The 16,555-nt window shown below is 34.2% G+C and overlaps 1 protein-coding gene across 3 annotated transcripts in view; it reads right to left on the reverse strand.

The window, feature by feature from the left end:
* RMI1 (RecQ mediated genome instability 1) overlaps positions 1-16,555 on the reverse strand; it is a 66,601-nt gene that overhangs the window by 14,931 nt on the left and 35,115 nt on the right. Inside the window, exons 5-6 of one of the 3 annotated variants that reach the window (XR_006889026.1) lie at positions 9,969-10,054; positions 8,635-8,716 (exon numbers count right to left, since the gene is read on the reverse strand). The gene's annotated coding sequence lies outside the window, so the exon portion shown is untranslated. Of the gene's footprint in view, positions 1-8,634; positions 8,717-9,968; positions 10,055-12,986; positions 13,043-16,555 lie in introns of those variants that run through there. The other 2 variants (XR_006889025.1, XR_006889027.1) reach the window with 2 other exon arrangements.

Here is a 16,555-nt window from a genome sequence, read left to right on the forward strand (position 1 = left end):
AATTAGAGGATCATGTATAGTTCAAAGAAGATTGACCTTCAGTTGACAATTGTTAAAACTGGGTGATAGAAATGCAGGGATTTATTATACTATTCTCTCAACTTTTTCTAAGTTGGAAATTTTCCATTAAAATTTTAAAATTAAAATTCTGATAAATACTGTGGAAAAGTATGGGATATTAAGAAAATACATAACATGAGGATCTAATCTAATCTAATGAGACAGAGAATATTTCTCTGAGGAAATGAACTTTAAATCTGAAGAGTAAGTAGAAATTATCTAAATTGAAAGGGGAACCAGAGAGGAGAGAGCCTTCCAAACAGAGGGAACAGTGTGTGAAAGCAGCACCCTAAAGCAGGAAGGAATAGAGTATATTCAGGGAACTGAAAGAAGTCCAATGTGGCTGCAGTACAGAGGGTAAAAGAGAGTGGCTTGGTTAAAAATGAAGTGGTCAAGTACACAGATGCCAGGTCATGGAGACTATTAGAAGTTGTTTTTTTTTTTAATCCTAAAAATAATGGAAATTCATTGAACAGTTCTAGGCCAAGGAGTAAGTAACATGATTATATTGATTATATTAATAGATCAGTGTGTGTGTGTGTGTGTGTGTATACGTATATATATATATACATATATATATACACACATACATATGTATATGAGTATACATATTTTTGAAACTAAGTATAATAATAGATATTTATTTTTTCATGGAAAGATAAATAAAAATAAACAAAAATGGTTATCTATATGGGGAGGGAGAGCACAGGGTCATGGAGGGAAAAGTTTATAAACTAAGACTTTTTTTTTTTAAGATTTTATTTTTTTTCCTTTTTCTCCCCAAAGCCCCCCAGTACATAGTTGTATATTCTTTCTTGTGGGTCCTTCTAGTTGTGGCATGTGGGATGCTGCCTCAGCATGGTTTGATGAGCAGTGCCATGTCCGTGCCCAGGATTCGAACCAATGAAACACTGGGCCGCCTGAAGCGGAGCACGCAAACTTAACCACTCGGCCATGGGGCCAACTCCTAAACTAAGACTTTTTAAATACATCTTGATTTGTTAATCTGACCTTGAGATTATGTAAACATATTTAATAATTATAAAATAAAATTTAATTTAAAATATCGATCTCTAAAAATTGAAAGCAAAATAAAATAAACATCTATATATTGAGTTTGTGGCATGACCACTAACAGAATATTTTCAAGTGTTTTAAAACATAATACTTTGACTGCATATCATTAGTATAATGTACTCTAAAAAAAGAGAATTGAAAAAAATTAAAAACTTTAAACTGTTCTCGGCAATCATTTTGTTAGTAGTAGTGTTGATATTGTTACAGCGAGACTATTGCCTGCAGGTTTTGGAATAAAGCAAACGAATTATTATGTTGGTGTGGTGCCCCTGGGAACTGAGATTTTTTTGGCACGGGGGAAAATATATACAGAAATGAGACACATGAAATTAATTAAAAGTCTATGTCCTAAATTTAAATTGGAAACATCAGCATAATCTCATGATGTATTTTATCCTAAAAAAAAGTATTAAATGCTCCTTGCCTTGACCCTGAAAAATATACATCTGCAAAAATAACAAATGCTGTAGAAATGTGTGTCTTGGTGCCCAGATCTGGTCTCTAAATATCATTCTCCACTAAAAGGATCAAGGGCTCCTGAAAGCAATGGTTGATCCCAGGTCTTCGGCAGTAAATGTTCAAGATGAGCCTGGAATATCTTGTTATCAAAGCTATCAAAGACTATTAGGGTCAGATCAAAAGGAGCCAATCTGAAGAGGATGGTGCTGGCCAAAGATGGAAGAATTTGAGTTTCAATAAGAATAACTACAGCAGATTGAAATGCATCACATATTTCAAATCTATAAGTTTATAAAGTGATAACAAAAAGTAGTTAAAAATAACTCACTGGTTACCTTTGAAGGATACTAGGAACCTAACTTATTATTTTGAAACTGATAGAAAAATAAAAGGAGGAAAAAAACAAGCATTTATCCTGCTTACCTATATAATTTATATTTCAGGATAACCAAAGGGTTAATGAGTAAAAGAAGTTTCCCTTACGAAGTATTCTAGTTAACAAATAAAGAGAAGTTATAGAATTGGAATATCATTTTTGCAACCCCTAATGACTCAATGGATCTAGACAATTATCATTAATCACAAAGCCTATTCTGTGAGACACTCTATATGATAAATAATCTGGTTTCTTCAACAAATTGCAAAAAAACGGGGTGGGGTGGGGTGGGATCCAGTCATATAGGTTAGACGAGAACAGAGGGACATACTAACCAATTGCAATGTATGGATCTTATTTTGATCCTGATTTGAATACATTAAAAAAATTATGAGGCAACAAGGAAAATTTGGCCACTAGCTGGATATCTGATTTTATTGTTTTTAAATGTATTAATGGCATTGTAGTTACGTTTTTCAAAATAGAGAAATATTTACAGATGAAATTATCTGATATCTGGGATTTGCTTCACAATAATCAGAGGGGTAAGGAGGGAAGGTAAAAGTGAGACAAAATTGTTATGAGTTGATAATGTGAAACGGGATAATGGGCTCATGGGGGTTGATCATACTATTCTCTCTACTTTTATATGTGTTTGAAATTTTCCATAATAAAGAGGTTTTCAAAGGCACTTTAGCTGTTTTATGGAGAATGGATTTGAGAAGGACATAAAGAGATTGAGAGAGACTAGTTGGGAGACTATTAGGATACTTTAGGTAGGAGGAAGTTCATGATGGCCTGAATTTTTTCCTAGAGCTGAGGAAAGATATGAGTCTTCAAGTTGAAATTGCCAAGTGCCAAACAGGATAATTTTTTAAAGATCCATATCTAAACCCATCATGGTGAAATTTTACACCACCAAGGAAAAGAAGGAAAAAATGTTTTGCCTACAAAGGAGCAATAATCAGATTGAAGTCAGACTTCTCAGAAATCTGAATGCTAGAAGACAGTCTTCTCAGCGAGACTTTTAAATCTAGAATTATATATCCAACAAACTGGCATTCAACACTGGGGGGAATGAGAACTATTTTCACATATTCGAGAACTTAAAAAGCTAACAACATCAGATCATTTCAGAATGAATTACTTAATAATCTAATCTAACAACACAAGAAATATAAACGTAGATATATGACACAATGGTGAGAAAAAAACAGTAAAGTATTAAAAAGTATAAAGGTGCTGATTTATATTGTCAATTGTTTTTTAAATTACAATCTGGAACTAAAAATCCTAAGCAAATTCGATATCAGGGGTAGCAAGAAGGAGGGAAAGGTAAGGTGAAACTTGCTAAGACTATTATCTTTAAGGTGGAAATGTAGATAATTATTAATCCTAGATTCCAAGAAAAAAATAAAAACTTAAGTATGTATGTTAAAGAATTAAGAGTAACCATTATAAGAATAGACTGTTCTATTTTCCCTTATATTTTTGCTGATTAGCTTTTTATTTTTTAAAGTTATATTATTATTAAGTACAAAAAGACATGACATTATTTCTTGGTAGATTATATTTTCAGATTATTATGCAAGTCCTTTTTGTTGTTATGATTTTGTCTTAATGTCTTAATGATTTTGCTTTGAGTTTTATTTTATCTGACATTAATATTGTTATATCTGCTTTCTTTTTGAGGGTATTCTTTAATCCCTTAGAAATATTTATTTTGAAATAATTTCAGACAAAATAAAATTTGAACAAAGGAAACACATTAACCCAGTGAGAGACAGGAAAGAGAAAAGAGGGGAAAAAAACAACAAAATAGCATTAAATCAATAGAAAATATAAATGATATGACAGGGGAAAGTCCAAATCAATTAGTAATAGCAATAATATGAATATGTTAGATTATCTTACTAACATTCAAAGAATTTTAGGGTGAGTTAAAAAAAATTATCTATATTCTACTTATAGAAGACACACCTTAAACAAAACCACCTAAAAAGTTTGAAGAAAAGGAATGAGAATCACACTAAATACAGCGTGTGACTTTGGACTGGCTCACCAGGAAAAAAGTTCTTTTTGTTTTGCTAAAGAACATTAGTGGAAACAGTGGTGGAACTGTAATAAAATCGGTAGCTTAGATAATAATTTTGTATCAATACGAATTTCCTAATTGTGATAATTGTACTTTTTGTCCTGGTTTTTAGGAAATAAACATGGAATGATTTAGGAATAAAGGTGCATCATGTCCACAACTTACTTTTCAAAGTTTCAGGAAAAAAATGTATTTATCTTTATCACACACACAGAATGATAAGGCAATGGTAAAATGCTAACATTTGAGGAATCTGGGTAAAGAATATACGAGAATTTTCTGTAGTATTTTTACAACTTATCTGTAAATCTGAAATTATTTCAAAATAAGTGGTTTTAAAGTGATTAAAGAATAAAATACCATCAAAAAGAAAGCAGATATAGCAATATTAATGTCAGGCAAAATAATACTCAAAGCAAAAAGCACCAAGCATAACAAAAAGGACTATTGTATAATAATTTGAAAATAGAATCTACCAAGAAATGACGTCATAAATCTTTTTGTACTTAGTAATATAACTTTAAAAAATAACTAATCAACAAAAACATAAGGGAAAATAGACAAATCGCAATCATAGTTGAACTTTTAACAGATCTATGTCAGAAATTAACAGATAAAATATGCAATTTTTAAAGTATGAATATGAAGAACTTGAATCAAAAACAATTTTGAAATGAACAACAATGAGAAAACTACACAGAACATAGAACACTACATGTGGGATATAGCCAACATAATATTCATGGTACAGTTACAAGAAAATAAGGAGCCTAAAAATAAGTGAACTTTGCATATAATTCAAAAAGCTAGAAAACAAATAATAAGACAAATTTAAAGTATAAAAGATAAAGAAGAAATATAAATGTAGAATTTATGGAAGTAGAAAATAAAAATATAATAAAGCTGATCAATAAAATCAAATAAAAACTAAAGTTTGTCGTTTAAAGAAAAATAGACAGTATTTAACAGGTTTGATTAAGAAAAAGAGAAAACACAAAAACGAGACAAACATTGGGGTTATTATTGTTATTACTATTATAAGAGAATACTAAATAGGAGAAATTTGAAGATATAGATGAAATGAATTTCTTCCCTAGGAAAATATAAATTTTCAAAATTAATTTAAAAAGAGGTTGAAAATCCAAATAAACCAAAACTTTGGAGAAATTGAATAGGTAATTGAAGAGCTGCTACTTTTAAGAGCCCTAGACATAGACAATTTTACCAGTTTCATCATTTGGGTTGTTTTCAGTTTTTGCCTGTCATAAATAAAGCTGCTATGAACATTCTTCAACTCTTTGTATTCACGTATGCTTTCATTTCTCCTGAGATTGGAACTTGGGCCATCTATTTCAGTTTGCTCCTCATTTGTCTTAATGGGTAATATTTATATAAACTCATAAATCTTAGCTTGCCAGGAGTAGAAACCACCACTGAAAACAATTTCAGAACCACTATTGAACCCATGTGGACTTTCAAAAGGCTTAGTTTTTAAAAGAGAAAATAGATAATCCAAAAAGATGAGTTGGCTAAAGAACAGACTAAAATGCATTATGAACTTTAGTACTATGAGATTTGACCCATACTGATTTTAAGTCACATAATAGATGAAACCATCTGAAATACCTAGAGTCACTTTACTGAATGACATTTAGTATTGTTTTATCATTATTACTCACATAAAATTCACAAGAGATGTTCATCGTTTATCTCAGTAAGTACAGCAAATTTTGTGGCATTTTAACTCGTCCTGTTCCCATTCCCCTTTCTCTGTCTCTGCAACAAGACTTGAAAACCAACATCCCACTATTTCAGTGAAAACCAGCAGCCTAGCAGCCTCTTGAAGGATCAGAGGGACCAGAGCTCCTTCAAAGCGCCACTCACAGAGAGTTGTCATTATTTGACCTGTCTGGTGGTTCCCTGGAAGACCCCATTCAGAAGGCTGTCTTTTATTTGACCTAACTCAGGGCTCATCCAATGCTAAGAACTTTTTCCCTATGGGCATTTGTCAAAAAAATCAGAGGCAATTTTTAACACTGTGGCTGCCTGAAGTGGTGGGTAACAGTTGCATTAAGTGAAAGAAATCAGACACAAAAGGCCACATATTATATGATTCCATTTATATGAAATATCCATAACAGATAAATCCATAGAGATAAAAAGTCGATTACTGGTTGCCAGGGGCCGGGGAGAAGAGAGAATGAGGAGTGACTGCTTATTGGTTAGAAGATTTCTTTTGGGGGTGATAAAAATGTTCTGGAATTAGTGGTGATAGTTACGAAACTTTGTGAATATATAAAAACCACTGAATTGTACACTTTAAGTAGGTAAATTTTATGGTACGTGATTTCTATCTCAATTTAAAGATAGTAATTTTAAAAATTATATGTATCTAGGATTCCAAAGTTTTAAAATTTCAATAAAAGGAAATTCACAAAAATACTAGTACTCATAATCACACAACCCAGATATAATCACTGTTAATATTTTGATCTAACTATTTCTAATCTTTCTCTATTATATCACTGCTATTACTCATTGGGTAAAAGCACTCACTCTGGATCCTCAGCCTGAGTCAGAATCCTGCCACTTTCTAAACGTGCAATTGTGGCCAAGCTGTTTAACCTCTCTGGGTGTGTTTCCTCATCTATAAAATGAGAATAATAATAACATCTACTTCAAATGGTTGTTGTGAGAATTAAATGAGTTAAAAAACGTAGAGCACTTAGAGGCCTGCCTGGTGGCGCAGTGGTTAAGTTCATGTGCTCCACTTCTGCGGCCTGGGGTTCACTGGTTTGGATCCTAGGTGCGGACCTACACTCCACTAATCAAGCCATGCTGTGGCAGGTGTCCCGCATATAAAACAGAGGAAGAAGGGCACAGATGTTAGCTCAGGGCTAATATTCCTCGGGGGGTTGGGGGGTATGTAGGACACTTAAACGTGTGTCTGGCACATAATAAATGTTGAATAAGCTGGCTATCATTATTACTAAAAATAAATCTGTGTGAATATCCTTGAATATACACACTTTCTCATTTGTCCAATTATATTTTTTGATTAATTCCTCAAAGTGAAATTGCTGTTTCAAAATATATGCACATGAAACAGACAAAATGGTATTTTGAGGTTGCCTGAAGAGTTAGTGTTCACAAGTTTGGAAACATGTGAGAAAAATTGAAATAAAGAAGAAAAACGGCCCTGGAAGAAACAAAGACAATCAAGGAAGAAAAAAAGTTCTTATTTTTTATTTATTTACTTTTTTTTGAGGAAGATTGGCCCCTGAGCTAACATCTGTGCCCATCTTCCTTTATTTTATATGTGGGACGCCTGCCACAGCATGGCTTGATAAGCAGTGCTAGGTCCATGCCTGGGATCTGAACGGGTGAACTCTGGGCCATGAAGCAGAGAACATGAACTTAACCACTACACCACAGGGCTGGCCCCAGGGGGAAAAAAAGGGGGTTAAAAGTTATTATCGTATTTTCAGAGAGATTTAGGAAAATATTGGGTCCATAAAATAAGAAAAGGATGCTGTGAGAAGAAAACAATTTGTGAATAAGAAATAGCTTTTGGAAATTAAAAAATATGATTGCCTAAGCTAAAATTTAGTCGAGAATTAGAAGATAAATTTGAAGAAATCTCCCAGGATGAAGAACAAAACACAGTAGAGAAAAAATATGAGAGAGAGGTAAGAGACAGAGAGAGTCAATCTGGGAAGCCTCACATTTGATTGATAAATCTCCAGAAAAAGAGAAGAGAAAAAATGGAGGAGAAAAAAGCGAAGAGAAAAAAATGGAAGACTATCAAAGACCCTATATGAGAGGTTATCCCAAAAGGAAGGACATAGATCTTCATTTTGAAAAGTCTCACCAAGTGTCCCACAGAATGAATGAAAAAAGACAGAGATTTAGACACATCTCTATGAAATTTCAGAACTCCAAGATGAAGAAAAGATCCTAAAATCTTCCAGAGGGGGGAAATGTATGCACCAAACTGCTTATCAGCAGCCCAAGGTTCTAGAAGTCAGTGGTGCAAGCCCTTCAAATTTCTGAGGGAAAATGACTTTCAACTTAAAATTCTATACTCAAACTTTTAATCAAGCATAAGGAGAGAATAAGAACATCATCAAGCATGCAAGGACACAGAAAATTAATTTATGCCATATTATACAATAATAAAGGCAATCTCTTTGCAAGTTACTTGAGGATATACTCCAGCAAGATGAGGGAGTAATAAAACAAAGAGGAATATTAAAAGGAAAATCCTAAAATGGTAATCCTGCAGCAATCCTAGAAATCAGCCAGTCCAGATTGGAGCAAGAATATGGAGGCCTCAGGGAGAGAGTCAACGGTTTGCTATGGCCAGCTCCTTCCAGCTCATGAGAGCTCATTGTTAATTTTCAGGAATGTTGCAAGTCACTTGTTTAACACATTGTTATTAAAAATTAATTTATATAAATTTGCAGTTAAATTATATTAAAAGCAAAGATAATAAACATGCAAAACTTCAATTCCTAATTATTTTTACTATTATCTATACTTTTGAAGTTATTTATATCTATTTTACCTGTTTGATGAAAATAACATGTAATGGTGGGCTACCATACATCTCTTCCCAACTCCATATTCAATGCCATCATGTTGGTAGCCTGAAATCAACCATGGTGGGAATATTTACACCATGGAAATTGGCAAATGTTACAAATCATATTTTTAGTCATTGTTTTTTTGTCTATCTAAACTTTATAAAGTACTAGATAAAATGTTAATGATACCAACTAAACTTAAAAGTGTGTCATATCTGTAGCTGTTACATTATAAATAGCAGAAAAATTGTCAAAACATGGTTGAGTTGCAACCACAGGCTGGCGACAGATCAAGAATTTGGCAAAAATCAGAATCCTGTGAGAATCAATTGGCTATAGGGAATGTACAATAAAGAGTATTTTATACTCTATTATAACTCAAAAATTGTCTACTACACATCTGTTATAATCAGCAAAATTCATAATAAACATATATACTGATGTATATAGAGAGAGAACTCAGTTGTTAAACTTTTACTAGCACACCACTGAAGGGAGTCTAGCGGCAAAATCTGAGGCTTTGATAAAGGAAACTAGAGATTCTATTCGAAGCCGGCTCCAGCAACATTCTCTTTTGAGTTGCTCAGGTGTTGGGACATAGAACTCAGAGAAAAGGAAATAAAATTCAGTACATTACCTGGACTCTGCATGAACACTATTTAGCTATATATAATAACATACAGGCTTTTATTGGTTTCAATTTTAAACTTCAATCTCTTAAAATTCATCTTCCACTCTCTCAGGTGAGCTAGCCAAACATACATACAGAAAAATTGTAAGAGGCATGCATGAGCTTGCAAACCTAATTTAGATTTATTACTTCTATGGGAGAACACACCAAAATTTGGTGATAGAATGGTGATAGTGATTATTAACTGTGTGAAGACATTTGCATACTTCATCTCATTTGAGCCTCACAAGACTATAGGCTATAAATCATCACCCCCACTTTGCCAATAAGAAAACTGGGGCTCAAAGAAATTAGACAATTGCCAAGGACACATGCCCTAACATGACCACTTCGATGCCCAAAGGTCCCTCTGTGACACTGGATCAGACTTATCCACTTCCAAATGACCATTTGTTCCATTATTAGTACTGGGTCACCAGTCAGTGAACAACCTTATTAAGGAGTTGAAAATTGAATGTCTAATTACTATAATTCACAATAAGAGTTAAAGGCATTTTAACAGATTAATTTCTTAAATCTCTAGAATGCGGAGGGGAAGTAAGGATTGCTTTTTGTTTTGTTTTGTTTTATTCGTTTTTGGCATATGCATGACGGTTTGGGAGGGAGAAGCTGGTCAGGAGGTACCTTCTTGGCGCTCTTCAGCTACATTTCTGCCCCATCACAGAAAGACAGGAGTCAGGAACTTATTCTCCCCTCTGAAAGTTTGTGAACTGCAAGGATAAAGCCAAAACAGAAACATTTAATACACTTCTTTTCCATTCGCCTTCCACCTTCTACTCCTACTTCCCCTCCCTCAACTCAGAGTTAAATGTTAAAAATTTTAAAGCTCTTGAGTAAACAGCTTGATAACGTTTAGTGATGCTCATAATGTAAAATTACCAGGGACAATCTGTCAATTTGTATTTCCCAGAAATGTAACCTAACAAAAATATCTTAGCCCTCTGGTTCTTTTCCACAAAAAGAAAAAAAAAAAAGGTTAAATAAATTTGGGCTTATGCAGTTCTGCTTCATTTCATCAGCATTGAGGTCCCATAAGACTGACATAAAGAACCAGGCCATCATGGAAAATTAATAATGTCAAATACATATTTAAAGCTGACTTATATTGAGTCCTTTAAAATGCACCGAGTCTGCTGCCCTGAATCTCAAAGCTACAATGAATACCAACAGCATGAATTCACAAATATATAAAGGAAGATACCAAATTTATTGAATTTACTTATGGGATTATCACCTGTCTTTTACTCCTAATTGTTAGAGACTGTTCTAAAAACTTGGTGTCCTATTTTTCATACCAATGTTTGAGAAATATTTCAGACCATAATCAAGGAAGACAATTCACAAAAGAAGAAATACAAATTATCAGACCAGCAAAGACTTTCTTTTAATGACAATAACTTGTATAAGTATTTGAGAGATTGAGAAGTCACAAACTCTTAAATATTCCAAGTAGGAATATAAAATGGAAGAAATTTTTTTAAAAAAGGAACAGTAGCTACCACTGAGTGCTTACCATGTGTTAAGCACTATGCTAACTGCTTTAAACAATATGTTTTCACACTATCTCCATTTTATGGATGCTCAAAAAGGTTAAGTAATATGCCCAAGGACGTGAAGCAAGTAAAAAAAGCAGAACTAGAGGGCAATTTGGCAACAAGTATCAAATGTCTTTAAAATTTGTATATTTTTAGAGCCAGCAATTCTCCTTGAAGCTTTTCATAAAGAAATAATTTGAGAAATGTGAAATTACATTTGTACAATGATGTCCACTGTAATATTATTTATGAAAAGGAGAAGTGGAAACAACCTAAAGGTCCAAGAACAGCCAAAAGGCTAGTTTCAATGTATTGTGCATTGATGCAATGTAATACTATATAGCTATTTAAAATGATGGTACAACTCTATACTTATTGAAGTAGAAAGTTAGTCCCATGTTAAGTGGGAAAAGCAAAATACAGAGTAGTGTATACAGTACAACTTTTATGGAAAATAGCATAGGTATAAAAAAGGCAAGAAGAATAATACTCAAAAATGTTAACTCATTATATCTTGTGGTGTGATTTTGAGTGATTTTCTCTTTACTCACATACATTTTTAAATATTTCTACAACAAAAACGAACTACCTATGTAAACATTTGTTTAAAAGATCATAAGAGAACTCTAATACACTGCTCATAGGAATGTAAAACAATACTATCACTTTGGAAAACTCTTCAAGCATTTCTTTTAAAAATAAGCATATAGCAACAAAATGATCCTACCATTCTTTTTTTTTCTTTTTTTCTTTTTTGAGGAAGAGTAGCCCTGAGCTAACTGCTGCCAACCCTCCTCTTTTCACTGAGGAAGACTGGCCCTGAGCTAACATCCATGCCCATCCTCCTCTACTTTATATGTGGGATGCCTACCACAGCATGGCGTGCCAAGCGGTGCCATGTCCGCACCCAGGATCCGAACCAGCGAACCCTGGGCCACCGAAGCGGAATATATGTACTTAACCGCTGTGCCACCGGGCTGCCCAATCCTGCTATTCTATTCCTAGGTGTGTACCCAAGAGAAATGGACGTGTATGTTTACACAGAGTTGTGACAAATGTTCAAAGTAGCTTTTATTAACAATAGCCAAAAACTGAAAACAATTCACATATCCATCAACAGGTGAATAAACAAAATGTAGTACATCCATACAATGGAACACTACTCAGTAACAAAAAGAAACGAAACGTTGATAAATGCCTGGATACACAACATAGATAAACCTCAAAATCATCATGCTGAGTAAAGGAAGCCAGACACAAAAGAGTACACATTATATGATACTACTTATATAGATGTAAGAGAATGCAAACTAATTTATAGTGACGAAAAATAGATCTGTGATTGCCTGAGGCCCGGAGCAGGAGGGATAGACTACAGAGAGGCATGAGGAAATTTGGAGCAGAGTGTGATGATGAAAATGTTCTGTATCTTGATTATGGTGGTGGTTTCACAGGTACATATAACTATCAAAATTCATCAAATTGTACCCTTTAAATGAATGCAGCTTATTGTACATACATTATACTTCAATGAAGTTAAATTTTTAAAAAGCTTACAGAAGCTTAAGTCTTAAATATATATATGCATATATATATGTTTATTACAGTAATTTTTTCCTAAACTCTTTATACAGGAATTCCAGGTCATCAAATTGGTTTTAAACTTAATAATAATAACAACAATTTCAGATAACATTTGTAATATTCCAGGAACTATCTCATCAAAATCCCAATGATATTTTTGCAGAAAGAGAAAAATTCATCCTAAAATTCATGCGGAACCTCAATGAACCCCAAATAACCAAACAATCTTGAAAAAGAATAACAAAGTAGGAGGTTTCATACTTCCTGATTTTGCAAATTATTACCAAAGCTACAGTAATCAAAATACTGTGATACTGGCAGAAAGATACACATGTAGAACAATGGAATAGAATAGAGAGCCCAGGGGCTGGCCCACTGGCACAGCGGTTAAGTTCACACGTTCCACTCTGGCAGCCCAGGGTTCGCCGGTTCATATCCCGGGTGCGGACATGGCACATGCTGTGGCAGGCATCCCACACATAAAGTAGAGGAGGATGGGCATGGATGTTAGCTCAGGACCAGTCTTCCTCGGCAAGAAGAGGGGGATTGGCAGCAGCTGTTAGCTCAGGGCTAATCTTCCTAAAAAAAAAGAATAGAGAGCCCAGAAACAAATACTGGCATATATGGTCAAATGATTTTTGACTAGAGTGCCAAGACCAGTCAACACCATTCCTACAAATGGTGTTGGGAAAACTGGATATCCATACGCGAACAAATGTAAGTTGGACCCTTATACACCATATATATCATATGTAAAAATTAACTCAAAATAGATCAAAAACCTAAATGTAAAACTCTTAGAAGAAAACATAGGTGAAAAGCTTCATGACATTGGATTTGGAGTTCAAAACTGATTTCTAAAATATGACACCAAAAGCTCAGGCAACAAAAGAAAAAATACATTGGACTACAACAAACTTAAAAACTTTTGAGCATCGGGCCTGGCCCCGTGGCCGAGTGGTTAAGTTTGTGCGCTCCGCTGCAGGTGGCCCAGTGTTTCGCTGGTTTGAATCCTGGGTGCGGACATGGCCCTGCTCATCAAACCATGCTGAGACAGCATCCCACATACCACAAATAGAAGGACCCACAACGAAGAATATATAACTATGTACTGGGGGGCTTTGGGGTGAAAAAGGAAAAAATAAAATCTTTAAAAAAAAAAAAAACTTTTGAGCATCAAAAGATACAGTCAACAAAGTGAAAAAGCAACACACTGAATGGGAGAAAATATTTGCAAATCATATATCTGATAAGAGATTAATATCCAGAATATATTAAGAACTCCAACAACTCAACAACAACAATTAAAAAATTAAAAAATTAGGCAAAGAACTTGAACAGACATTTCTCCAACAAAGAGAATATACAAATGGCCAGCACACACATGAAAAGATGCTCAACATCGCTCATCATCCCAGGTCAAAAGAAATACCCAACTGTTCCCATTTATTATTAGTTAGGTTCAGAACTTAACAGCAATAATTTGTGTGGTGTCCAACAGGTGACACTGTGTCTCTCTCAAAAACGTAAAATATCCTGACCCTGTAAGTTCACTGGAATGCTTACAGCACCTCAGCAAACAGTTTGGAAACCACAGATATAGTTAATCATTAAGAATAGGGAAAGGGGGCTGCCCCCATGGCATAGTGGTTAAGTTTGGCGTGCTCTGCTTCAGTGGCCCAGGTTCACAGGTTCAGATCCCAGGCACGGACCTACACCACTCATCAGCCATGCTGTGGCAGGAACCCACATAAAAACTGGAGGAAGATTGCCACATATGTGAGCTCAGGGTTAATCTTCCTCAAGCTAAAAAAAAAGAGGAAGATTGGCAACAGATGTTAGCTCAGGGCTAATCTTCAAAAAAAAAAACATGAATTAAGAATAGGGAAGAAATGTAAAGTAAGGTTGAATGTAACAACTCAAACTAAATTATATTCAAGGTTTCAGATTTGTCTAAAAACTGTGAGGATTTTAGAGGCTGTAGTCACAGTTTTAATAGTGCTGCTATAAATATGGGGTATCTTCTCTAAATATATGGGAAATCTTCTCACTATAACATTAAATTGTATTGCTCAGTCTTTGGCTATGCCTTCCAAGTCTTAAACTGAAATATTCTATTTTCTTCATCAAAATGCATCAAAACTGTGTTTGATTCAGATTTCAATTCTACAAGACATAGGTTGACCTAGTATTAAATGCACTCATGATTTTAGTTTATAATTTAAATTTAAATTTAGTTTATAATTTAAATTCAAAAGTCCATAGGCTATAGTTGCAGTTGTGAGCAGAAATAATATGTGTCACTTCTGGGCAGAGTTAATTAAGAAATAGGCCTGCCTTCACCACCCTTTCTTACTCTGCTGGCTGAATGCAGAGAACTCTGAAGTCCTAAAGGATGGCAGAGCCACAATATGGAAGAAGCCCAGGTCTCTGAATGAGTTCTAGAACAGCCACCTGCTGACGAGGAACATTCACATTGTACTGTTATATCAGCAAGAAATATACTTCTATTTTGTTAAGCCACTGAAATTTTTGGGTTTGTTTCTTACAGCAATTAATGCAACCCAACTAAGGCTCATTCCTGACATAATTGAGAATACTTTTCAAGTTTTACAATTAAGTATGACACTTGCTAAAGGTCCCCTGATAGATACATCCTTTTCATCATCTTGAGTAAATTCCATCTATTCCTAGATTGCTAAGAGATTTTATAAATAGTGTATATGTTTACTGAATGACATTTTTTTCAAGAACTGTGAAGGGTCTGAGATTTTACCCTACTTGCAATGGAATACTGCTCAGCAATCAAAAGGAATGAACTACTGATACACACCACAACATGGATAAATTTCAAAATTATTATGTTCAGTAAAAGCAGCCACACAAAAGAGTGTATCAGTACTTCTTTCCTTTTTATTGACAAACAGTACTCCATTTTATAGATATACCGTATGTTGTCTATCCATTCATCAGTTAATGGACATTTGAGTTGCTTCCATTTTTTGGCTATTATGAATAATGCTTCTATAAACATTCATGTACTTTGATGTATAAATCATACACACTGTCTGATTCCATTTATATGAAGTTCAAGAACAGGCAAAACTAATATACAGAGATAGAAGTCAGAAGAGTGGTACCTAGCAGCAGGCAACTGGTGTTTACTGAAAAAAGGCATAAAAAAGCCTTCAGGGGTGATGAAAATGTCACGTCTTTATCTGGGTGGAGGTCACAAAGGTGTAGATGTGTAAAAAGTCATCTAACAATGAGATACCGCTTCACACGTAGTAGAATCACTAAGAAATGGAAACCTCCAATGTATATTGCTGGTGGAAATGTGAAATGTTGGAACCAGTTTGGAAAATAGTTTGGCAATGCCTCAAAATGTTAAACATAGAGCTACCGTGCAATTCTCCTAGGTATCTACCCAAGAGAAATACAAATATATGTCCACACAAATGTTCATGGCAGCATGATTCATAACAACCAAAAAGTGGAAGCAGCCTAAATATCCATCAACTAATGAATGGATAAACAAAACGTGGTATATACACAAAATGGAACACGATTTGGCAACAAAAAGGAATAAAGTGATGATACTTGCTACAACATGGATGAACCTCAAAAACATTATGCTAAATGACAGAAGCCAGTCACAAAGGACTGCATCTTGTAAGATTCCATTTATATGAAAGGTCCAAGATAGATAAATATATAAAGATAGAAATTAGATTAGTGGTTGCCAAGGCCTGGCAGGGACAGGGGACAAGGAGAATGGGGAATGACTGCTAACAGGTACAAGGTTTCTTTTTGGGGTGATGAAAACCTTCTAAAATTAGAATAGGGTAATAGTTGCAAAATCTGTAAATAGAACAAAAACCATTGAATTGTACACGTTAAACAGGTAAATTTCATGGTGTATTAATTATATCTCAATAAAGCTGGGCTTTTTGTCATCAAGCAGTATATTTTAAATTTGTGTATTCAACCATATGTAAACTATAAATCAATAAAGCACTAAACAAAAGGCATATTAAGAACCGCTAAAAATAAAATAAGAAGGGCTGGATAATAGAATCCGAATTTAACGGA

Source organism: Equus quagga, chromosome 6 (genome assembly GCF_021613505.1).
Source record: "Equus quagga isolate Etosha38 chromosome 6, UCLA_HA_Equagga_1.0, whole genome shotgun sequence".
NCBI lineage: Eukaryota > Metazoa > Chordata > Mammalia > Perissodactyla > Equidae > Equus > Equus quagga.